Source organism: Panthera tigris, chromosome F2, assembly GCF_018350195.1.
Source record: "Panthera tigris isolate Pti1 chromosome F2, P.tigris_Pti1_mat1.1, whole genome shotgun sequence".
Classification (NCBI taxonomy): domain Eukaryota; kingdom Metazoa; phylum Chordata; class Mammalia; order Carnivora; family Felidae; genus Panthera; species Panthera tigris.
The window spans coordinates 12169577-12194880 of NC_056676.1; the positions used below are offsets into that span (position 1 = coordinate 12169577).

Genomic DNA, 25304 nt, shown 5'->3' on the forward strand with positions numbered 1-25304 from the left:
GGCTCGAACTCACAAACCATGAGATCATGACCTGAGCCGAAATCAAGAGTCAGACACCTCACCGACTGAGCTGCCCAGGTGCCCCTACTGAGTGTCTTCTACACAGAAGGCTCTACGCCAGCTAGGAATGAATGCTAAAAGATAAGGCATGTTCATTGACCCCAAGTAGCTCATAACCTAATAACAAAATAGGACAGCAATTAATTATAATTCGGTGTCCACCAGTGTTGATGCAGATAGGCACTTTTGGGAGAACACCAGGACAGCCAGCCCACCCGGGGAGGATCAGAGGAGACCGAAGAGGAACATTGGCTCACCTCCCATGTTCCACTCAGTGTGGGCTCACTAGCAGTGACGAGCGCTCACCAGGCTTTAGAACCGCCGGACTTCTTGGATGTCTGTCGGGACTGCCCCCACCCTCCTTGTTTCGATGAACTCCTGTGCTTACTCGAGACCCAGCCCAAGCCTCCCTGCTTCTAGGAAACATGCTCTGCTGTCTCAGGTGGCAAAAATCACTTCTTTCTTTATGCTGGCATGAGCCATGAGCTCCTTGAGGACAGGGAGCCATGTCCTCCGATGCCAACAGCCTGGCACATGCTAGGCCCTCAATAAATGTTTGCTGGAAGAAAGTAGGCATTCAACAAAATGTTTGCTAAACCTTAGCTAAACATGCGCTCTTTGCGAGCCAACAGTGGCCTAATTGTAGCCCTTGTGGCTTTCTTTTTACCTGATGTCTTGACCTTGGCAGTGACTAGCAAAACCTCATAGCACGTCGCTTCATTATGAATCGAACATGTAGGGTGAGCTCACAAATCCAACTGCATTCTTTCCCTTATAAAAAAATTACAGAGGAAGGTTGATGCCGTTATTCCAGCGATGCAGGAAATGCTTTTTGGACTTTCCTTTTTGGTGCTTCCTTCAGCATTTATAGCTCTTTAAGGATATGTACTTTATTTCTCTCTATATCTTCAATGGCAGCAAATCTTCATCATTTAAAGGCAAAATGTATTGTTTGGAGCTTGCCAAAATCATTTGGATGCACGTTTGATAAGTGATGACGTAGAATAGTACAGTTTTAGCGGAGAAAAAGAGATGTGGTCCTAAAGAGAGTTGTTTTCTGTGACTTGGAAATTGGTTCCAAACACATTTTCAAAAGATGAATTACGAAATACATCAAAGTAGGTCTTCAACACTAGAATTAGTGTAGTATCTGTAATTTTTTAAAAGTTGATAACATTTGGAAGAACAGATAGGGCTCTAGTTTTATTTTTATTTCTTTCTTTATTTTAAATGTTTATTTATTTTTGAGACAGAGACACAGCATGAGCCGGGAAGGGGCAGAGAGAGAGGGAGACACAGAATCGGAAGTAGGCTCCAGGCTCTGAGCTGTCAGCACAGAGCCTGACGTGGGGCTTGAACTCACGAACTGTGAGATCATGACCTGAGCCGAAGTCGGACGCTTAACCGGCTGAGCCACCCAGGCGCCCCAGGGTTCTAGTTTTAAATATGAAGTGTTCCTGGGATGCCTGCGTGCCTCAGTCCCTTGGGCGTCTGACTTCGGCTCAGGTCATGATCTCACAGCTCATGAGTTCAAGCCCTGCATTGGGCTCTGTGCTGACAGCACGGAGTTCAGATTCTGTGTCTCCCTCTCTCTCTCTGCCCCTCTCTCAGAAGTAAACATTAAAAAATGGGGAAAAAATAAATATGAGGTATTCCTAAAGTTTGGGTCATTTTCAGGTTTTTATTTTTTAAGTAGGTTCTGCAAGCCAACATGGAGCTTGAACTCATGACCCTGAGATCAAGAGCAGTATGCTCAGGCTGCCTGGCTGGCCCAGTCGGTAGAGCAGGAGGTGACTCTTGATATCAGGGTTTTGAGTTTGATATACTTGAGTTTGAAATAATATCTTTCAAGAAAAAAAATGGTATGCTCTACAGACTAAGCCAACCAGGCACCCTCAGTTACTTCGGATGCATAAATTATCCCCCCCCCCCATTCCTTCTCCCCCTGGCCTCATGAAGTATTACACATTGATACATTATGGCTATGTTCCCAAACAGAGACAACTATTTGTCTAAACAGTAATGTAGCATTTGTTTGAGTTCTTGGAAGACTTTTCATTCATTTCAAGGGGCTGAGAAAACCTTTTTGTAGCAGGTTAAATTGTATTTGGTATTTTTCTCAACTGCCTTCTGCTGCTGGCACCTACTCCATACTTTTGTGTCCGCTTCCCAGGTCCCTGGTACCTTTCCATTACCTTCCAGCTGCAAGGGACATGGACCTGCCCTGTCCCCCAAGGCTCAGACTCCAAAATCACCATTGTCTCTGACCACGAAATCAAAACTACCAACCTTTTGGACTGTAAACTTCAAGAAGGCAGGCATTTTGGCTTTGTTCACTACTGCATCTCCATTGTCTAGAACAATGCCTGGAACCTCTTAGGCACTCCATGTTGAATGAATAAATGTATCTCTAAATTTGTTCGTTTCAACTAGGTGTTGGGAAGAAAATGACCCATGGAACTAATTTACAATCATCTGTGAGTGACCAGGAGTCCCTTATCTCTCCCTAAGGTATTTGCATACTTAAAGGGAAAGCTTGTGAATTCAAATTATTCTCATTGGGAAAACTTCAATAGTGAAGCAAATGGAGAGAAAACAACCCAGGCTAATGAGGTTGGGTGAAAGTGAAGACCTCAGAGTAGGCCAGAGCTGGCTAGAGTTTGCCCCTGAGGCTTTCTGCTTTTCCAGGCCCCTCAAGCTCTGCCCCCCCCCCACCCCCCTCTTCCCTGTAACTCCTAAAAGCTTGGAGTCTTCTCCCTCATAGCTGTCAGAACGGTGGTTGGGACCAGGAGGGAGAAAAAGTCAGGGAGGGGCAGTACGACTGTGTTGTTTCTACTTTGCGTGGGCTGTACTATTTTACCATTTCTCATGTTTCAAGAAAAGTGTCCTACCTGTCTAGTTAAATATACAAGGGCACAAGCGGACCTCCTCATAGTCACTTAATACTATTTGCTGATTAAAGGTTAACTAATATACTTTCACTATATGCAGATGCCCCCCCCCCCCCTAATTACCCTTGAAACATATGCACATCTGACAATGGGCTGGGGTATACTGTAAAGGATAGGAAATAGTTCTTTTTATGTCACTTTTATGTCCTCTGATACAGCAAGGTACTGGTGATTTCTTTGTAGACATTGTATCCTGTATTTAACCTTTCTCTTCACACACATCCACCAAAAGCAGCCCCCATATGCTTTGAGAGATATTAACTTAATGAAAATGTAAACCTAATCTCAGAATTCTGATTCTTGGTTTATGATATGGGGCTATAAAACAGGTAGAAGTCGATTTTAGTGTTTTCCAATTTTTTCATGTCGGAATTTTCTGTAGTGTCAATGTTTTTTGCTGCTGTTTATCTGTAAATCCCTTGAAACATTTAGCTCTGTTAAAACACCACTCAAATAATTGACAAAGCCAAAACCAATGCATTTCAATAAATGACAGTATAATGTAACAAATCTTTAGACAATAATTACTAATATTAGAAAAATGTTTTAGGGGGTAATTCTAGTATAATCAAATTTAGTTATTGAAGACTTCTAGTTGTTACGTAGCAAAATGGTTTTGATTAATCTTTTGTTCAGCTGGAAATATTGTGATTAGTCTTGGCACTACAGGTGGTGAATGAGGAGAAAGTATATTTTGCATAGTTTTGCAATTTTCGCAGTTTATTCTGGAGTCCAATAATAGCATGCTGCTGTACTCTGTATTTATTTTAGGAGTATCTTTGGTTGATATAAGTTCCTTCCTTGGTTAAAAAATAAATGTAATCTTTAACCTAATACAGTCATCTTAAAGTGTACAACTGTAGAGAGTTTAAAAGAATTGTAATTTCTCAGTAATCTGCACACAGAAAGTGTTTGGTAAACGTTTGTCGATTTATCTCCCAAAAGGAAAATTAGTAAAAGCAAATTTTCTCCAGGTTCACACTATTCATTTCGTACCGGGAGGAGAAAAGAATAGGTGTGGACATCCAAGGTTAGGAGATCATATAATAGTGCCATTTTTTTTTTTTTTTTTTTTTTGCCAAAGAATGATTGAAACACTCTAGCCCTGACACGTTTAATAATGGGCACACAACCTATTTCTTTGTTTCATAACCATTGCGCTCTCTCCCCCCTTTTTGGCATGCTAACAAATTCAACAAAATCAACGCCATCTAGTTAAACTTTTTGATTTAGCAGTGGATCCGGCTGTCCTGTCAACGAGGACGTAGGAAGAGCAATGTGGAGAGGCAGGAGACATCTAGACGAAATGCTAAGTGTCCATTCTAAATAACTGCATGTGGGAAAATAATTTCAAGTTGAAGGATAATTACAGAAGAGACGTCCAAACCCCTCGAGCCGCCGCCGTCCGCGTAGCGTTGGAAACCCCTCGCTGTGGCCAGGAGGACCGCTGCTGGCTCCCGGCCGCCGCTTCCTGCCCCGGGGCGGCGCACCCTGACTCCGGGAAGGTGCCGCGCGGGGAAACGTGGCACCCTCTCCAGCCCGCGCCCGGGGCGCTGCCGCGCGGCGGCCAAGCGCTCGGAGCAGCCCGGCCGGAGAGGCTGCGCGGCGGTCGCGCACCGGCCGGCGGGGAGAACCGCCCGCAGCGCCGGCGCCCGCCCGGGGACGGGAAGTGGCGCCCGGCCCGCCCTCCGCAGCCCGCGGCCCCGCAGCCCCGCGCCGCCCCCTTTCTCTCGGCCTCTCCCTCGGCCTCCGCCACCCCGGCCGAATTCTTGCATAAATTATGCCAGGCGCGCCTGACGTCAGGTGGCGGCGCGCGGGCGCGGCGCTGAGGGAGCCGGCGGCGGGCGCGCGCGGCCCCGCGGCCTCGGGCGCGCGCGGCGTGCCGGGCGCGCGCAGGCGCTGGCGTGCTGGGGCCGCGGCGGCGGCGGCGGCGGCGGCAGCGGTGGCGGCGGCGGCGGCGGCGGCGGCGGCGGCGGCGCGGGGGTTGAGCCGTGGTAGTGCGGACGCGCTCGTGCTCGGGAACTATCGGATTAAACTTGAATCGAGTGAAATTACACAAAGGAGCGCCGCTGAAGAGGCGGCCCGGGGACCCGGAGACCCTGAAACTCGCCAGAGCCCCGTTCGCCCCTGGCCAACTCCGCGCCCGTGGATTAGCCCCCTGGCCGCGGCCGCCGAGCCAACTCCGGAGCCCGCTCTGCGTTTTGTTTTCCCCTCGGCACAGGGCAGCGGAGGAGCCCTACCGACCGACCCGGTGAGCGCGAGAGTTCGCCGGGCGCCTCCGGGAGGGGCGGCGGCGGCAGGAAATCGCTCCGGGCCGGGGCCGGGGCCGCGCGAGGAGTTGGGAGCGAGGAGTTGGGCGTGTGCGGGGCGAGGGGCGAGGGCGGGCGGGGGCCGGGGCCGGCGCTGGAGCGCAGCGCCGCCCGAGCCGTGTCGCCGGCGTCGCCGCCCGCGGGGCCCGAACCCGCGCCCCGAGCGCCGCCCGGCGCCCCAACTTTTGCCTGCGTCCGCGGGGCCGGCGGCGGCGGGGGCGCGCGGTCCGGCCGAGGGTCACTTCCTCGCATGTAAATGGCTTTTTGTTGTGCTGCCGGCGTGGGGGGGGGACGGGGGACAGGAGGGAGCGTGTCTGCGCGCGGGGGAGCGCGAGCGCGTTTCCTCCCGCCGGCGCCGAGCACGAGTTGCCGGCTCCATTCGAAAGAAAAAGGAAGGAGGAAAAGTTGGGCTCCAACTCAAGTGCGAGTGGGCGATGGGCGCGCGGGCGCGGGGCGGCTGAGCGGCGGCGGCGGCTCGGGGACGGCGGCGACCCCCGCCTCCCGCCCCCGCCCCCCGCTCCGGACCGACCACGCCGCGCTCGCCGGGAGCGGCGGCCGCACCGGCGCGAACAAAGTGCGTCCCTCCTGGCGCGGCGGCGCCGGCCCGCGCGGGGACGGCCACCGGGCGAGGTGGGTCGGCGGCGGGGAAAGTGCGCGGGGCGCCGCGTGGGGCGGGGGCGGCGCGAACACGCGGCGCTGGGGGCGTCGGGACCCCAGCCGGTGCCGGCCGCGGGTGCGGAGTTGCGAGCCCGGAGCTGGGGGCTCCCGGGGCTCCCCGGCGGCTCCCAAGTGCTCGAGGAGGAGAAGAAAGGGAGCGGGGCCGGGGCGAGCGCGGGGAGGCGCGGCGAGGAGGGGACCCCACCTTGCCGAGCTGGCCGGGCCGGCGGCGGCGACTGCATAATAGCGACTTTAACCCCCCTAGGGCAACTCGGCTTCCCCACCCCCCGACCCCGCCGGGGGTCAGCGCCGTGGGGGGGGGGGGTTCACCAGGTGGCCCCCGCGGTGGCCCGGGTGCGCTCTGCCCCCGCAGAGATCCGCGGTTCGGAGCGTGAACGGCCGAGGTGGCTGGAGGCCAAGCGGTCAGCGGGGAGAGGAAGGAGGGCGGCGGGGGACGCGTTGTTTGTTTGGTTCGCACCGGGGACTGGGCTCACCGGGGGTGCAGGGGCGCGGGCACCCGGTGGGCTGCGGTGCAGGGCAGCCGCGTCCGCGCGAGCGCCGCTCGGGGGTGGGGGGGTGGGGTGGGGAGGGCGGCGGATCCCGGGAGGGGGGGTGGGGGGGGGGGGTCGGGAGGCTCCGGGGAAGGAGCCGCCGGCCCCGAGCAGCCATCATTACCGAGCCGCCTTTCTCCGGATGGCTCTGCCTCGAGGAGCCCCGCGCCGTGGGAGCGCACCCCAAACTCCCGGCCGGCCGCCCGCTTTGTGAGCGCCCCCGTAGAGCGGGCGGCGCGGGGAGTGCTCCTGCTATGGGTCGGACGGTTTTCCCGGAGGTCACTTTTAGAGACTGTTCACGCCTCGATTTTAAACTAGTTTTTTTTTCCCCCTCTTCTGAACAGACAATGGACAAAAGAAAAGTAGCAACCCACATGGAGAGTTTCCTTTTGAATTGCTAGAATTAGATACACTATCCAGCTCTCCACTCGCTAAGTATACTTTTTAGTTTCCCATTGTATATTATCTAGCAATCGATTTAAATAACTTATCTTGAAATCGGCCCATCCTCTGGGCCTGATTTCTGGGGTACGTTACATATTTTAGTTTATTTTTAAAGGATTTGTGTGAAGGCCCAGATTTTTATTTTCTAAAAATATTAATTTAAGCCGTCTTTGCAGTGGGCAATACCTTTCAAAGAGGTGGAGTGTGTTTCCCCCCAATTCTCTCCCAATAAGGAGAGGGGGGAGTTCTCACTATCCGTAATAATCAGATAGGAAAAAAAAAAAAATAGTTCCCTTTATTTCCTTACAGATCCATTCTAACGGTGACAAACAAATCTTAGCGAGTACGACCTTAGCAGCATGGGAACCTGATTTATCCCAGTTATAATTCTATTTAGATTGTAGTAATGTGTGAGTACTAGGTAATTCTTATTTCAGAAATAACTTGAGCAGTGATTTTATGAAGTTGAATCCGTCTCCCAGCCCCCAGAGTACATCTGTCGCGGAGTGTTTTTGTCTTGCTGTTGCACAACAGAAGCCCTCCAGTCTTTACCCTAAAATGGCAGCTTTCATTTGACTGGGGCCCATTCATTGACAATGATAATAAAGAGGCTGAAAGCTAGATGCTTGGGGCACGGAGCAGTACTCGTTTTGCCTTTCTAGGTAATAATAAGTAGGAGACATTTTATGTCTTTCAGATTTGCTCACGAAAAGTTTATTTTCCCTGGAAAATCTGTACTGTAGAAAAAAGTTACAAAGTAAACAGAATTTGGAAATGGATAGGGACTTGGCGATAGATTTTAGGAACTAAATTTTCTTATTTTGCCAAATAGTGGGAATATGGCATTCTCCCATTTTTAGTGTCCTGACGAGGGAATAGTGGATTCTTGTGAGGCTTGTAACAGGTGAATTTCCTCATGGTGACACTTAAGAATTATTTTCCAGCACTGTGTATTTTATCATTTATATTCTCTTGATATATTCTATTTTTTTTTTCCTCCCTCTGTGCAAGCCAGTAAATTGAAGCCTGAGGAATTTTTTTTTTCTGGGGTTTTCAAGATTCAAATGAATTTTTAGGTAAGAAAGGAATAACAGTATAGACTGGTGTGTGAATTCCAGACTCTAGTTACGTTGGTTTAATCAACAGGAGTATTTCTAATTTAACTTAAAAAATGGCTTCTTTTTCTTGACATGGAAGTCAGGGTAGAGAAATGATACAGGTTGTGCACACATGATGGTGATGGTTTAAAAACTCAAACATTATTTTTCTCTTTTGAGGACAAAATAATGATGTCTTTTCCCCAAGTTTAAATATAGAAGTCAAGTTCAAAATAACACAGCCAGTAACTTAGTTTTAGAATAGAACTTTTGTAGATTCACCTGTACTTGGTTTAGTTTTCGATCAGTTCAACTTACGGGACTATTTCCAAAACTTTTTTCATGAGAGTCTTTTATTGAGTTAAAACGAATAGCACAAGGGGTGCCTTTATGATAACGTATCAAAGAGATATTACAACTTTTTTTCTCATACAAACACAGTCCATAATGTGATATTTATAGGAATAGTATGGTTTTTAAGCAGTGAGGTCAATTTGGCAAAAAGAGTACTTTCATATATGAGAGAACACGGTCCGAGTGCTTCAGTGTAGGAGCTCTGTGTGACCCACGGAGTAATCTAAGTGCGAAGCGTAGAGTAGTCGTTTCAGACCTAGGCTTACAACATTTTCTTCCCTGTGCTGGAGAAAGTTTGCTTGCTATAAAGTCACCATCCGTTATTTACCGTTGATTCAGTGATCATTGGTAGACCTTTCAGAGTGTAAACACCACATGAGAGGCGATGCTTCCCCTCAGAGAGTTTCCCCTCCAGTAGGAGAGACTTCTTTAGGTAACCAAACACTCACGTTTAACTTTTAAGATTAACTTTGGAGGGAGCCATTATCTTTCATCATTTATTGTCCATATTTGGCCTTTCGGATTTGATAGCAGATGCCGTGGCCATCTTATCTATAAATAAGGCGTTGCAAGAATAAAAATGCTTAGTCAGGGCTGAGCAAAATGTGTGACTACCAACAATGGCCCTTAAAACTTCAGCTTTGTAACAAAGTGATTCCCTTTGAGTATTCAGCCGCTTTCTGGATGTAAACAAACAAGCACTTGAATAGATCTAGGTCACGGAAGCTCACCAAATTCACTAGAAAAAGACGGAGAAGGGACATTTGGGGTGATGTGGAGACGTGTCAGGAACACGTGGGCCCTGGGTGACTCTTCATTGTCTTGTCCATTCGTACGGACACGTTTGTGTATCTTTCTGAAGAGCTATGTTTCCATGTCACTAGCAGCTCAGAATTTAGTAGTACTGTGTATCTTATCAGTACTTCCTATAAAGCCATATAGCTTTATTAGTTTGGGAGATAAAATTTTCCTTTTGTTTTTCTAGAAAACTTCGTCATTTTGTATTACTTCTAAAAGAAAACCTTTGATACTCAAGGATGATGGATGATGTTGGAGTATAAAAGAAGTTGGGAGTAACGATCGCTTAATTGTTCTATAAAAACATGAAGATGTGATGTTGGATTTCAGTTTGGGTATCATTCAGGTCGGGTTGCAATTACGGCAGAATTCCACAGCTGATCACGGAGGTAGTTAGGAGCTGGGAAGGTAATTAAAAATGCTACTACTGCTCTTTAATATTTTACTTTCATCAATATATTAAAATTCTTAAATGCAACCACACCTGCGTGATAAAGGTAACAGAGAAGTAGGAAAGCGTCACGATTTTGTCAAATAGAAATTCATCTTACAATCCTTAGTGGAACTTCGGATGTGTGGAGTGTGTGGACCTTGGAGAGCTGGTCCAGCTTTCTCATTTGACAGATTAAGAAGCTGAAGCCCAGAGAGATTAATTAAATGAGCTGCATCTGGCTGGTCACCTACTTACTGCAGAGCCGTGTTGGTCATTGTCGTCTTCTTGGTGCCTAGCTTGGTGCTGGCAGAGGGGAGGCACCGGGTTTGTCTTTGTCGGATGACGGAGCTGGCTCTGGAGGAGGCGCGCTCTCCCTCTTACGTTCTGAGCGAAAAGTACCTTTGGCTTAAGGATACAACGTAGGTCTTAAAGGCGTTCTTACGCCAATAATAATTTATCTGTCTCTACCGTGTAGTAGTTTGGAGGTTTTTTTTGCTTTGGAAAACTATGACTATCCATGTAGAAAAATGTAGAGATAATTATTCCAAGATTTGATTACTGTTTTCATTTTAGAAGCTTGTGTTCATTCCCATAACTGGATTCCTGTACCTTTTAACTAACGTTAGGTGACTGCGAGGACGATTGTTTTCTCAGCGAAGCATTTCTAGAGGGTTCTGTTAAAAAAATAATGTGGGCCGGGAATGCAGAAGCATAACCTGGCCGTAAAAGGCTGAGTGCTCCGTGGGCTTGTGTGCTTATGCCAGTGTGGAATCGGTGACACTTTCCTTGGTGGCCCTTTTAGCCACTGAGTGGCTGTAGTTTTCCTTGTTTGTCTGTTTTCTTGTTCATCAGTTCGAGTATTTCTTGGGTCCCTGCCACCTGCAAGGGGCTGTGCTGGGAACACAGTGCTGCCAGGAGAAGACATGGTGGACCCAGAGAAAACAGAACTGAAGCAGCTGCACTGTCCGAGGTGCTATGCAGTGGGTATCGGGAGGAATGAGAGGGACTCGGGGACTCATCTAGCTGTGTGGGGCGTCACTCCTTAGGAAGTGGCTTTAGCGCTGCCATCTGAATGATGGTAGAAGAGGGTGGCGTTAGCTAACCTAGGCGCAGGTAGCGTGTTTGAGGTGCACAGAGAGCAGCTAGATGAGACTAGAGAGGCAGGCAGAGGTCAGCTTGGCTGGGGCTTAAAGGATACGGAATTTGGGATTAAAAAAAAAAATTAAACAGCCACTGGTGAGTGTTAAGCAGTATTTAACATGAGCAGACTCAGGTTTTGTGGAAGACTGAATTGGCGATGGGGCAGAGGAGGGAGAATAGGTTAGGGACAGCATCCAATCTGCTGACGTTATGGTCCGTGTGATGGGGAGATAATAACGGTTTGGACAAATCGGTGGCCATGGGGATGGAGAAAAACGGACTGGTCTGAGAAACGCTTAGGATGTTCGATGAACAGGACTTGAGCATAGGTTGGCTCTTAGGGAGAAGGTGTCAGGGAATGGACGTTTCTAGCATATACCCTGCTTGGCTAGCTGACTGGCTGGTGATGCTGTTTCCTGAGGCAGGGAGCACCTGCCGGGGACCAGACTTGAGGAGGGTGTTTATCAGTTCTGATAGCATATGACTGAGGTGGCAGATAGTGGACCGTGATGCCATTGCTGAGTCTTGCTTCCATTGCCAGTAGCATTCCAGAACTTTCCCAAAATAATCTGCCAGCTTTCTCAAAAGATGGTGTCTGGCGAGCCCATCAAGGAGTGCTGGTGAGGGTCAATGAACGGGGGGGTGGGGTGGGCAGAAACCTTTGTTCTTTGCATTTTGTTATATGGCATTTGGTTCACTACTTGCCTAATACGTAGCACTTTGTGTGAATTTGCTTACCATAGACGGAGAATAGAATCCTATGGTAAGCAGGCTCTGCCACATCTTGTTCTTCCGTATCTCCGCATTGTGCCGGTGGATGTCTGTTGCTAGTCGTGTCCTGACACAAGGTCCTTGGGCACTCAGCTGATAGCTGGTGGGTCCCCCCTGTGCTCAGGCATATTTTAGGGGCCGGTCGCAGTCATACACGGGTGTGGTAGAAATGAATACAGTACTTAAATGATTGTGGACAAAACACCATCCGAGGTAGATTACTTACCTGGTTTTTAGTGGAGTATGTGTAAACTTTGATATGCAAATTATCTTAAAAGCCACTTTGTTCGATCGTTATAAAAAGTGGATTGTACAGCATGGTTGGTAGCAAATGAGAGATGCTAACTGCTAAATCCAGAGAAGCTTCTGATGAGATAAACTATGACAATCCTGAACATTTATCTTGAAACAGCATTTTAGGGAAATGTTTGTGTTTTTGTATTTGTTGGTTTACGTAGGCGATGCTGTTACCCATGTATTTTTGTTAGAAATCAGACTTAAAGATATCTTTTCTGGGACGCGTTGCCTTTGGGGAGGGGTCTGTTTCAAAGGTACTTTCATTTACATTGCCCCTCGTAGGCTTTTCTGATGGCCACAGTGATGTGGTCATGTCTGCCAGAGTCCTTCCCGTCTCCTTCAGGGTAGGCAAGATTGTGTGGCTTTGCAGGCTAATTTAGGGACTTACATTGGTCATAGGGACATGCTTCATCTGAGAATTTTACCGCTAGCCGTTGTGAGCGATTATTTGGCAAAATGTAAAATTCAGGAGTAGGATGTTCCCATTTGGTGGAATAGTAGAGAAGTTTGGCGTGTTGACTCTACCTTCTGACGGACTGTGGTCACCTACTCTTTGACTTATAACACTGTTTCTTCAACTTGGTTGTTTTAAAATATATTTTCTTCTTTGGTCTCATCAACAGTGTATTCTTCTAGTTTAAGAAATCGTTGGCTTCGCAGACACTCAGTGGAAAGCTGCATGCTGGTTCCTGTGATGTGGGTGTTAGTGGAAGAAGAAAGAGGATGTTTATTTGCCCTCCCCTCTCCCAGCCCCACTCTGCAGCGGCCAATGAGATAGCAGATTTGACTTTTCCACCAAGTATCTCATGTATTGGGGGCGGGGGAGGGCAGGCAAAGAGCCACTGTCAGCACGGGGACATCGAGACCTGGATTGCCACATTGAGACTTTGTGTGGGGAAAGGCAGGGCATCAGACACCTGTGTTACTTTTGACGCGTCGCGTACTCTCCCTGGTATCCTGGTATCCTTCACTTAAGAGATTTTTACCCAGTAGTTGCAGTAGGTATGATAAAGGATACATGATACCTCAGCGATTAATTTTTTCCCCTAGTTCTGTGGCAAGTTGGGGGACTACTTCCATTGTTTTTTTAAGAGTCCGCTTTGTTCTCTTGATATTCTTCTGTAAGATACCCGTAACAGAATCCATTCTGTTGATGTTTAAAACAGAATTAGCAAATGTCTATAATTTTAACACATCTAAAAACTATTATGTTTAATGTGATACTAAGGCAAATAGTGAGACGTCCCTTGTAGAATTATAAGCTTTAGTTTCCAGGGCAGTTCCTGCCTTTGCACTAAGTGAATAATAAAATCGATTTGGGCCCAGGTTACCATCAAAAATATGCCTTGATTGGTGATGTATTTTAAAGTGTACAGGTCTAGAAATCACTTTATTTATGGATGGGACTAACATATTGAAACTGTTAGCCTACATCCTCAAGGTGAACTTTTTTTTGAAACCTCTCTATTGCAGTATTTTATATTCTTGTATACTTGACCTTGTTTGTGCTTGGGATTTTGCTTTGGCCAATTGCAGGTGTATTGATTTTGTCAGAACAATCATGCAGACTCATCTTGAGAAGTTATAAATCTTGATTAAATTAAAAAACTTTATTTTTTCTATTAGGCGTGTATTGGGGCAATCAGCCAAACTGGTGTAGAAATCACGAAACAGCATTAAAAATACCAGTCATAGCATAACCACTAACCACCAGTTATTAATTGAGCATTTCCAATCAAGTAGGCATGATGCAGAGTGTTTTAATGGGTTGTTTCATTTACCTATCAGAACCTAGGAAATGAGTAGAATTATTATCTCCATTTTGTGGATGTGGGGACCTGGGTTGAGAGGTAAATCGTCCAGGGCCTTACAACTCTGGCAAGTGATGGAGGAGGGATTTGAATCCAGATTGGCCAGTATCCAGAATCTGCATGTGTAGCCATCTTGCTCTGTTGTGTCCCCAACCAGCTCTGAGACCATCAGTTCTGTCTTTTTTAGGCAAACTACCAGCAGCGCCCTGTACTCCTATGTCCTACTCTATTGCTATAGCCAATCAGTCCAGGTTATTTCTGTCCTCGCTTCCTCTTTTTGTGCCTCCTGTATTTGTGGGGTCACATGTCTAATGACCAGGTCCCAAGCCATTTGCTCTTTCTGCCCTTCCTCTCCCATGGAGGCGAGAGCAATTGTTTTTATGGACGTTTTTATTCTGTGGTGGCTGAGAACTTGAGTTCTGACATCAGATAGATCAAGGAGTGAATCATAAAAATGGAAATAATAAGACTACCAGCTCCAGGGTTATGGTGGAAGTTAAGTGAGATGCTTTACCCAAAGCACTTGGTATAGTATGTGGCATAGTATGTACTGAATAGTTTTTATTATTATTAGCTAACTCTTTATCATTGAGCTTATTAAACCATGTGTCTTGATTTAAAAAAAAAATTTAATGTTTTATTTACTTTTAAGACACAGAGAGACAGAGCATGAGTGGGGATGGGGCAGAGAGAGAGGGGGACACAGAATCCGAAGCAGGCTCCAGGCTCTGAGCTGTCAGCACAGAGCCCCACATGGGGCTCGAACTCACGAACTGTGAGATCATGACCTGAGCCGAAGTCGGACGCTCAACTGACTGAGCCAGGCACCCCTTGATTTTTTTTTTTTTATTTAAACAGCCCCTGGAACCCCAAATCATGACTAGAAAGGAATGAGTGGGCTGCATTAGCGACTGGCTGTGCCATTTTCACTTTTCCTCAGGAGGAGACATAAAATTATATGTGCCCTTCTCCTGGTGTATAACTAGATGTTATTTAGCTAACTTCTTGTTGGTTACTCAGAGGCAGTTGAGATATTCCAGGTATAAAAATGACAAATTTGAGGGAGTAGCGCTTCCTCTCGAGCTATATATAAGATACCCACCAACGACCTGAATGGTGGCTGTCTTGCTAGCCAACCAGTCATTCCTTCTTTTCCCCAAATGTGCACTTCTCCAAAAATGCTGGATGGTGTTATCCTAGACAGGCAGTGGTGTGGGCATATTTGATCAGTTCCGGAACATTAGAACCTCACAATTCAGACTGGAGAGCTATAGCGTGTTCTCGCAATCTGTAGCTTTTGGTCTTCAAGTTGCTGAACGTTGGATTCAGTCCTGTCCTCTCCAAACTATTTTTAGTGCTTAAGGAAGACACGAGATGGGATCTGAAGTGGAAGTAGATTTGGGGCCAGGGTCTGGGGTGTGAGTAGCACCTGGAAAGTGAGAACGTTCCCTTACTCTGGGAGGGGAAGGCTCTGGGGTAGTTCCCTTCGAATCCCACTGCTGTTGAGACTGGCACGACAGTGGAAGAGGTGGAGTGTAGACAGCTTTCATTTTATTTTATTCCATTGTATTTTCACTCAAAAGCGACTTTAAGAGCAAAATAGAACGGTTGGGCAAAATGCAAACAGCTGATAAATATGGATACATGGGAGTTCCCTGTACTGTTCGTGCATCTTTACTGCAAGTTAAAGCAATTGTGTCAAAACCAAAAGTTTCTTAAATAACGGTGACTGACCCTAAGGGCTTGATCTCAGTAGCTAACACTTACGGAGCATGGACTTTTTGTGAGTTCCCATTTTGCTCAACTCCTTATTTACGTGAGCTGGTTTCCCTGAATCCTGGAGTAGGAGGAATCAAAATGCTGAGGTAGGAACAATAATTGCCATTTTATAGGCGAGGAAATGGAGTTTTAGAGATCGTAGAGTAAATTTGCCCCCAATCACAGCTAGACTTCAGACTCCAATCAGGGCAGGCTCATTTAATAGCCTGGCATTAACCTCTCTGCGAAAGTTGCTTTGGTCCCATCAAGATGATGTAGGCCTTAGAAGGGTAGGAAGAGCTTATCAAGATCTTACAGACCTGTATTTTGGAGGGTTGCCTCCTGGAGAGAAATTGAGAGGCAGAAAGGTGTCTATTAACGAATTATAGCTCTGAAGCTTCTTTTCCTCAGATGTTGTACCTTCTTAATTGCGAATGGTTTCAACCTAAAAGATGCGTGCTCACTGTGAGACTTACTGGCGTTCCACTCCCGTGTTCCTTTGTCAGTCCAAGAAGAGCCGGCATCCGAGTGTTCAGTTTGCTACAGAATTGACTTCCTCAACGTCTCTTGCCAGCGCTTATCCAAGTTGTAATACATTTACCATCCTTTTCTCCTTACATAGGACTTGAGTTGCCCAGGAAAGAACCTGGGATGCTACTGAGGCTCCCGGTCACTTGTTCTTTGTAGGTATGTTAACTTGGGTGAATGTGCTTCCTCCTTGTGAAGTGTTTCCGCTAACACACGGGAGAGCATGCCGTCTTCTGCAGCCACACGTTGCATGGCTTAAATAGGTATAAAATTCAAACGTATAAATCAGTAGACTTGTATGTCATGGAGTGGATGTGTGTTCTTTTTCTACTAGGGAGGTAAAAAAATAAATAAATAAAGTCCCCAATCCTAATACCGCTTTTCCCTGTAGAAATATTCTATGGTGATGTTTCCAGATTTTCTTGATATTTATAGGGTACCCCCCACCCCCGCCCAAACCGTTGACTAGCTTGAATACAGTGAGCTTCTAGTTAAAACTTAAGCTTTGCTATTTTTGTGTGTGTGTGTGTGTGTGTGCAATTCAAGTTTTAATTTTTGTCTTGATTGTGTTAAGCTTCAGAGCTAGGTTTATCACTGGAATTAGCATTTTAAGTTTTCCATTTTCCCCTCTCGTTAAAAAACAAAAATAAACATCTGGGCTGGTGTTTTCAGGAACTTTGTGGCTGGTGTGGGCTGCTGAGAGTCATTCCCTTTGGCTGCTGGGGTCCGGCAGGATAAGGAAGGCGCTGTCTTCTGTGCTTTCAAATACATGTGAGAGAACACAGTACCGTAACGCAGTAGGGTCCTTTCCCCACACGGCTGAGCTCACCGGTGGTGACGCTGCTGTAACTGAGTTGCTGGCTGGCGAGCAGTGCCACTGTGCTGCAGCTGGAAAGTGTGTCGTGGCATCGTTTGACTGTCTCGGTGTGGTGAGCGAAAGGCAGTGAGCTGTCCAAGGAGCTGCCCGGAAACCCAGGCTTTTGCGAGCAGAATGGTTGATGTTGAGGAACGACTGTCATTCTCTGCCACTCAGGCTTTTTAGAACTTTGGGAGATGGCTCATATCATTGGTACTTTCCTTTATGGGTCACTGCCACAGTAATAATGACAATAATAATAATAATAATATAATAATAACATAATAACAATAATAATAGTAACAACAACAACATCTTCCTTTGGCAAAGCTGGAAAATGACTCTTTATTACCTTTACCTTCTCTAAAAATGGCTGCTTGGGCCAGCTTTTGGATCTAGTAAGAGATTTGACTTTTTCACCTACTGACACCAGGCTAGAGGTAAGGAAATGGGGCTTTTGATTCAAAGCACTACGGCATTAATACGTATCCCTGTGAAATTTACTTGTGTGTTTCTTACTCTTCCAGTATTCTACTTTGTAAAAGGAACCCCACCTTTCCCTTTTGTCATGTTTTGAGACAGTTGCATAGAAAATGCGCACCCATCATTTTGGGGGAAGAAAAGCAGCTTTTAAAGAATGTTTTTATCACCTCCTTTCCACCTTCTACCTCAACGGGATTCAGAAGGTTGCTTTGCAGAAATAATGCATCCATTGGTCTTTAAGAAGAGTGCAGTGGTGAGCTGGGCTGAGGTAGCTTTTTCATCCTTTTTTTCCGGGGGACCATAAACTGAGTCCATTTAGGTGATTTTCGGGATTTCATGTAGTAATTTTAAAAGTTGAGGTGATGGGGTACTTGGATGGCTCAGCTGGTTGAGCATCAACTCTTGATTTCTGCTCAGGTCATGACCCCAGTGTCGCGGGATCAAGCCCCATGTCTTAAGCTCAGCGCGGAGCCTGACGAAGATTCTCTGTCTGTCCCTCTGCTCCTCTTCCCCGCTCACGCGTGCTCTCTCTCTCCCTAAAGTGAAGAAAAGGGAACAAAAAGTTGACATAGAAAGATTAGAATAACTAACATTCAAATGGGTATTTATCATTCTCGTTCTTTAGAATTAACACAGTCCCCTGGAGCACTTGCTAAAAATGCAGATTCCTCTACTCCCACCCTCCTGAATTAGAATCTCTGTGGGCCATCCATCTAAAAGCTGACTAAATTTTTATCTAGGTGTTTCTCATGTGTTCTAAAAAGCCACACATTTGGGTAAATGTGTTAGTTACACGGTGGGCATACCCGGGAAATGTAAAACAGCTTAGGAGAAAGGAAGCCCGATACGTATATTCTTGCAATATTTTTTTTCAATATCGCAAGTGATGTTATTCTCTCACATGCAAATGAGTCAGATGTAGCTGCGAGTTGGCAGACCAATTCATAGAAGGGGTGACGACGGACAAACAGGTTAAGAGTTTAAAAATCGATGGGGCGCCTGGGTGGCTCAGTCGGTTGAGCGTCCGACTTTGGCTCAGGCCATGATCTCACCGTCGGTGAGTTCGAGCCCCGCATCGGGCTCTGTGCTGACCGCTCGGAGCCTGGAGCCTGCTTTGGATTCCGTGTCTCCTTCTCTCTCTGCCCCTCCCCTGCTCTGTCTCTGTCTCAAAAATAAACATTTAAAAAAAAATTTAAAAAAGAGTTTAAAAATCGAGTCCACTTTAAAGGTGGTGCTAATAGGGATGGACCGTAGCTTGTTTTGTATTTGTTACATTTTATTTTCCTTCCTGGCCCAGAATCATTAAAACCTTGGGGTCCGTGCGGTTCCAGTTTGTGTGGCGGATGGACGAAAAACGAGCAGGTGAACGTGCAGCGGCACTCTTCTGGGACAGCCCGTTTCAAGCCCGCGTCGTCTCCAAGGGCCCGTAATAACTTTAAAACGGGAGTCATCTCAACACAGTAGCGTGGCGAGTGGGTCGGCTCCGTCTTTGAAGACTGCCTGGCAGAATTGTCCACGAGAGACCGGATGCTCACGTGGGCGGGTGAAGGGGAGCATCCACACGGAGGCTCTTTCTCCCCTCTCCTCCCTTCCTTTCTGCCTGAGCCCTCACTACCCACCCTGGCCTCTTAACGCTCGTCCCTCTGAACCTTGGCACGGGGGCACCGCTGGGTTCTGGAGCTCGCCTCTGATGCCCTCACAGTTCCTCCTTCCTCTTCTTCCTACTCCCTGTGGACAACCTGCGCTCAGGGTCTTGATCTCGGCTTGATCTTGGGCCCACGGTGTCAGCTCTTGCTTCCGTGTGATTAACTCCTAACTCTGTATTTTTGTTTCCAGCACCTCTCCCGTACTTCTATCCTTAATGTCCCCAACCTGTCTAAAACCCAAGTCTTCCTTCCTGCCAAAGCATAACAAAAGCCTGAAAGTCCAAACCGAGCTCTTTCTCTTGAATTTCGGCCTCACATCTCAAGCCTGCCCTGATGTCGTCAGTTCCTGGCTCCCCGGATCCTGGCCGCTGTTGGCCTGTTGCAGGCTCCTTCTCTTTGGAGGGTGCCCTCTCCTTGTGTCCTGGCATCCTCGCTCCTTCCACTACATTGCACTCTCCCTGACACCCGCTTGGCTATTAGAACACAGTCCCGGGCCTGCTGGGCCTTTGCCGTCATTGTTCCTTGCACCGGAGGAGAGCCGAGGAGTAACCAGTGTCTGGGGGACAGTCCCCCCCCGCCCCCCCGCCACTTCCTGCCCTTTTGCATCTTTCTTCCGTGCCTAGGCGGCTGCTGCCTGCCTCCTACCACCCTGACTGGGAGTTTAGGAGCCTGCTGTGGGGCGGGGCTGCCCGCAAAGCCCGGGCCCTGCTTCCACCTCTGTTCCTTGTGGGACGGCCAGAGAGGCCTCTGCACGAGCGTGATGTGGAGGCTCTGTCTTCGGCAGCGTGACGTTCTCCTGTGCCCGAGGCCTTGCTGGCCTTCTCAGTGACAGGCAGCACCCCCTGCTTGGCTGTCTCAAAGTTCGTTCAGAACGTGCATGGGGAAGGGGAGGCGAGAGGTGTTTGGCCTCCTCAAACCCCGTCGTCCGACGCACTTTCCCACGGTGGTGGTGTTTCCACCGCGGGTCCCTCCAGGGCTTTTGTCGGTTAGCACGGTGATGTCCGTGCTCTAACGTGGGGTTGGAGGGGAAGCTGTGACACTAGGGACTGAAAGGCTTTGGGGAGGGAATTCCTTGCTGAAATGGGTGTGACCTAAGTCACTGCCGGAGTGGGTGATGGTAGCCCGGGGAGGGGCCGTTTGGTGACACAGGAATCGGGGCGGACGCCTGACTCACAGGCTCACTGAAGTACATCAGGCTTTTAGGAATGGGGTTACACAAAACCAGGCCTATCCAAGTCCGTGTTAGAGCACGCCTTTATGTAAAGGGGTGTAACCACGTCAATTCCAGGAAAGACTTGTTATTTTATTTTTAATCCAGAAAGGTTTTCCTTTTTTAATGTTTATTTGAGAGAGAGAGAGAGAGAGAGACGACAAAGGAGGGGCAGAGAGAGAGGGAGACAGAGGATCTGAAGCAGGCTCTGTGCTGAGAGCAGTGAGCCTGATGCGGGGCTTGAACCTGCAGACTGTGAGGTCTTGATCTGAGCTGAAGTGCTCAGCTGACTGAGCCACCCAGGAGCCCCCTAGGAAGGACTTTAACGAATGCAAAGTCATGGCCGGTTAACGACAGAGAAAAATTCAATAATGTTTTCAGATTTCCATCTCTAAAGAGTAAATGGCAATTTCTCTGTGAGGTTTATATTAAGATCTTTTTAGTTTTTGGAAATCTGGGCATGCCTGGTGAAAGCTGTAATTTCATGAACTCCCTTCAAAGATAATAGAATCATGAGTATGCAGGTCTTTAGAATATTCCCGCTCACTTTTCGGTATGACTTTAATGTTTGTACATTAAACAGTTCTAACTGTGCTACGTTGTGTGAGAGATACTAACGTTGGTCTCCGTGGCTAGGAAGTGCAGGTCAACCCACATGTGACAGTGTGGAACAGGACAGCAAAGTGTGTAATTGAGTGCTAAAAAGGTGTGATACAGTCAGTGGAGTAGCGACCGACCGGGAGCAGCCAGTGCAGGGCTGGGTAACGGAGATCAGGAGACCTGACTCGCACTGACCTTCGGGAGAGGGAAGTAGCTGAGAAGGAACGTGAACGAAATCGTGGAGATACCGCCAGCCAGGGGTCCCGGCGGGAAACAGACGGCTGTCGCACGGCATCCTGCAGGGGCCGGCGCAGAGGATTTTGGTCCCCCGTGTCCTCCCTGGGAGAATAGGAGCTGGGGGAGAGGGATCAGCCACTGCCACACACCTGCCCCCTCCTCCTCTCAGCCCCTGGTCAGCGGAGCGTGGCCCGAGGGTGGCCGGCCGGCTCAGGGAGGGGCGCGGTTGGCTGGGAAGAAAGGGCTAGACGAGGAGGGTGGGGGCTGTGGTGAACTTGGAAGTTCCGAGTGTCGGTTAGAGCCTGAGTTCCATCACGTGATGGAATGAAGTTGAAAGGTTAGTTTGGCAACATGTGACGGATTGCAGTTGAGGAGGGACTAGAGGCGAAGAGTCAGCGTGGTTGGAGTGGGCCAGCCAGCGTCGCCGGAACCCCGGCTGTGGGAGGTTGAAGAGGAGGTTGGAGACTGAGGGCGTGGGGCGGGCCGGGTGGGGGCTGGCTGTGGAGCTGAGAAATTAGCTTTGATATTCTGAACTTGGACTAGATCCGGAAACAGAAAAGATCTGAGGAGGGGAAGATGTGTGAGAAGACAAAATGGTCACATTAGAAAGGTTCCAGGGGCGCCTGGGTGGCTCGGTCGGTTGAGCATCCGACTTGGGCTCAGCTCATGATCTCACGGCTCTTGGGTGCGAGTCCCGCGTATGGCTCTGTGCTGACAGCTCGGAGCCTGGAGCTGCTTCAGGTTCTGTGTCTCTCTCTCTGCCCCTCCCCTGCTCACACTCTGTGTGTGTCTCTCTCTCTCTCAGAAATAAACAAACATTAAAATAAACATAAACATAATAATAAAATAAACATAAACATAAAATAAACCAAAAAAAAGTTTCCAAAGTCAAGCTACTTAAGGGATGAAGTTGTACAACTTGCAAGTCAAGAAATGGCACAATATTAAAGCGGCCGACTTCGGCTCAGCTCATGATCTCACGGTTCGTGACTTCGAGCCCCGTGTCGGGCTCTGTGCTGACAGCTCGGAGCCTGGAGTCTGCTTCGGATTCTGTGTCTCCTGCTCTCTCTGCCCTTCTCCCGCTAACACTCTGTGTCTCTTTCTCTCAAAAATAAATATTAAAACCAAAACCAAATTTTTAAAGTAAGCTTTATGCCCAGTGTGGGACTTGAACTCATGACCCGAAGATCAAGAGATCTACCAACTGAGCCAGCCAGGCACCCCTCAACTTTCTTTTAAATGTATGTGTTTCAGCTTAGGGAGAACAGTCTCATGTTTTATAACTCATCTGCTTTGTGTACGTATGGATCTGTTAAAAAGACGCATCAGCATATTCTGTGAGAGAATACAGCAGAGAAAGAGTCGCAGCCCAGTGGAAAAGCAGTAAAGGGTATCAGTAGGTAATGCATAGAAAGAAAATGCGACTGCCAATGGACATGAAAATTTGCAAATTGTGGAGTAATAAGAGAAATGCAAATTAAAATGAGGTACTTTTTCCTTCCTTGTCAAATTAGTAAAAAAAAAAAAAAATCATTCATTCATTCATTTCGAGTACAAGTTGGGGAAGAGCAGAGGGAGAGGGAGTGAGAATCTTAAGCAGGCTCCACATTCAGTGTGGAGCCTGATGTGGGGCTCGATCTCCTGACCACGATGAGATCATGACCCGAGCAGAAATCAAGAGTTGGATGCTCAAGACTGAGCTACTCAGGCGCCCCTGAAATATGTTCTTGAGGCTGCCAGAATATTAGCGAAACTTGCATGCTCAGCGCTGGCTGAAATTCAATAAGCACAAACATTTTGGAATGGAACTGGGCATTGTATGTATCAAGGCCTTTATAAACGGCCCTTGAAGTTGTATCCGCTGCGTATCCTAAGGAAGAATCTGCAACCCAATCAGCTGTTATGAGTAAGAAGGCACAGCATTTCTTTTCTCAGTGAAAAATTACAAACGGTCAAATTGTGTTATATTCATGTTAGAATATTATGCAAGCATTACAAATCATGTTTTTAAAAAATATAAAGCTTGTAAGAGTAGAGTCCAAAATAATGTTGACTGTGGTTCCAGTTGTATACAAATTAAATTATAAGCACAGGGTAAGATTGGAGAAAATACATCAATTTAAAAAATGAGTGGCTTTAGGGATTGGCAGTTACACTTAGTTAAAAGCTCCAATTCCGTAGTTAAATAGATCTGGTTTGAATCTCTGTCTAGCCACTTATTGGCTGTGCAACTTTTGGACAAGCGACTTATTAGCTCTGTGACCATAAGCAAGTTTTCTTTTGACTTATCTAAGACTCAGTTTCTTGAGCTGTAACAAGGGGATGCTAATCGTACTTACCTCTTAGACTTATTTAGATTAACGTAACAGTGCATTTGCGTCTAGAATACTTCGCACAGTGCTCGTTGTCTTGTTAGCACTCAGTAAGTTATTTCTTACTTACTAAGTAACTGTTAGTAACTCAGTTATTTGGATTGCAGGTGTTTTTTAATTCTTATATTTTTAAAATTTTGAACTGAAAGATTAAAAAGAGATGTTTATTTATTTTGAGAGAGGAGAGAGAGAGCATGTGCTAGAGCATGTGGGGGTAGGGGCAGAGAGAGAGGAGAGAGAATCCCAAGCAGTGCCCCCACCATCAGCGCAGAACCTGACACAGGGCTCGATCTTTTGGACCGTGAGATCGTGACCTGAGCTGAAAGCAAGAGTCTGACGCCTAACCAACTGACCTACCACGTGCCCCGAACTGAAACATATTCTTACAATCAGGAAAAACCACCACCGAGAAACTATCTGGTACCTTATGTGGAAAGAAGGACTCTGAACATTTTTCAGTGTTTTGTGGTATAGCCAGGGAAATTTTCTGGAAAAAAAAAAATCACCTTGCTAGTTATATTTTTGAAACAAATACTCCCAACTTTTCCCTCTCAGGGTTTTTCTGTTTTGTAGATCACTTGGCAGTAATTGGCTTATTTTTTCTCTCCCAAAGAAATTTTGTTCTGCAGTAGGGTTGAATTTAAAGAACCCTTACCCCCCCCCCCCCTTTTAAAAGTTTTCTAAAGTCAAAGAAAACAAGAATCTTCTTAAGAAAAAATTTGCAGAGATGAGATCTGAATTTGGTTAATATTAACTGCACATTTAGCACTCAAATTTCAGACATATTTAGTGCTAGCTTCTGTACGTCTCACCTAATTGTTTAAATATGTGAGCATGATTTTGATATTGGAAGGTGGAGGAGAAAGCCCTTGAGGTTTTTGAGCTTGAGTTAAAAGGCTTATTGTGTCTTGGAGCGAGTTGATGTAAGCTGGTAGGAAGACTTTAGCATCTGGAACTCTTTCACCTTGGAATTGTGTCTTTCTCCTAGGAGAAACACATTTGGGCTACAGGCAGTCGAGAGAAACTTTCAGGCTATATTTTCTTCACAGGAGGGTAACAGCTTTGCACTTAGCATAAAATAGCTTCAAAGCTTATGTCTCCTTGAAGTTACGTTACCCTGCCTTTATCTCCCGTATTCCTTATTATATCTTCTATGACAAACAGAGGACGATAAGAAAAGGAAGAACGTGGACAAGTAGTTAACATTGCCCCCTAAGTGAATTATGACTAATGAGCTGATGGTAATATAAAACTTGAAAACCATAGAGTCCAGAATATATGCAGTTATATTCTTTTATTGTCTTTCATCAGATCTGAGATGGTTGTAAGACCTACTTTTGATGTATTGAGACGTGAAAAAAAGTGTGTCTTAGAATGAATGAAATACAGTCCTGAGGGGAAAAAAAAAATCAAATTTCCAGTTTGCAGGTACTTGTATTTTTTCCGTTTTGCTTACTGAATAAAAAGGAAAATCAACTGAATGCATCTGAGATCAGAACCTGAGCCTCTAATCTTTAGCAAAAAGATCTCACAGTTCTATGTCGCTTGAGTCGTGCCTGGTCCCACCTCTAACCTGCCTTGCTCTGTATGCTGTGAACAGCACATAGACTGCAGCGTAGATGGACTCATGAATCAGGTGTTTCAACATGACCCTGCTTGGCTGCTGGACCTAATGTAAGCAGACAGTGGGCAACTTTTTGTAGAGTTAATCTGCCAGACTGCTGTCAACACATTGGGTACCATAAAACAGTGTCACCGAGACTATTCCACAAGACTGATGCCAAACTCTATTAAAACTCACAGTAAAACAAGAAATGTACTGTTAACCACTAAAAGCCTGACCTGACAAACAATCAGGTATTTGAGTCTAGATTCTGAGCTTAGTACTAGGCTAGTGCCCACATTTTACATATGCAGAAGTAGTAAAATGAATGGTTCTTG

The 25304-nt window shown here is 46.9% G+C and overlaps 1 protein-coding gene across 1 annotated transcript in view; it reads left to right on the forward strand.

The window, feature by feature from the left end:
* The first annotated feature begins 4962 nt into the window (after positions 1 to 4962).
* The window catches only part of CHD7 (chromodomain helicase DNA binding protein 7), a 189737-nt gene continuing 169395 nt past the window's right edge, over positions 4963 to 25304 (forward strand). Inside the window, 1 exon segment of the mRNA XM_042972706.1 lies at positions 4963 to 5262. The gene's annotated coding sequence lies outside the window, so the exon portion shown is untranslated.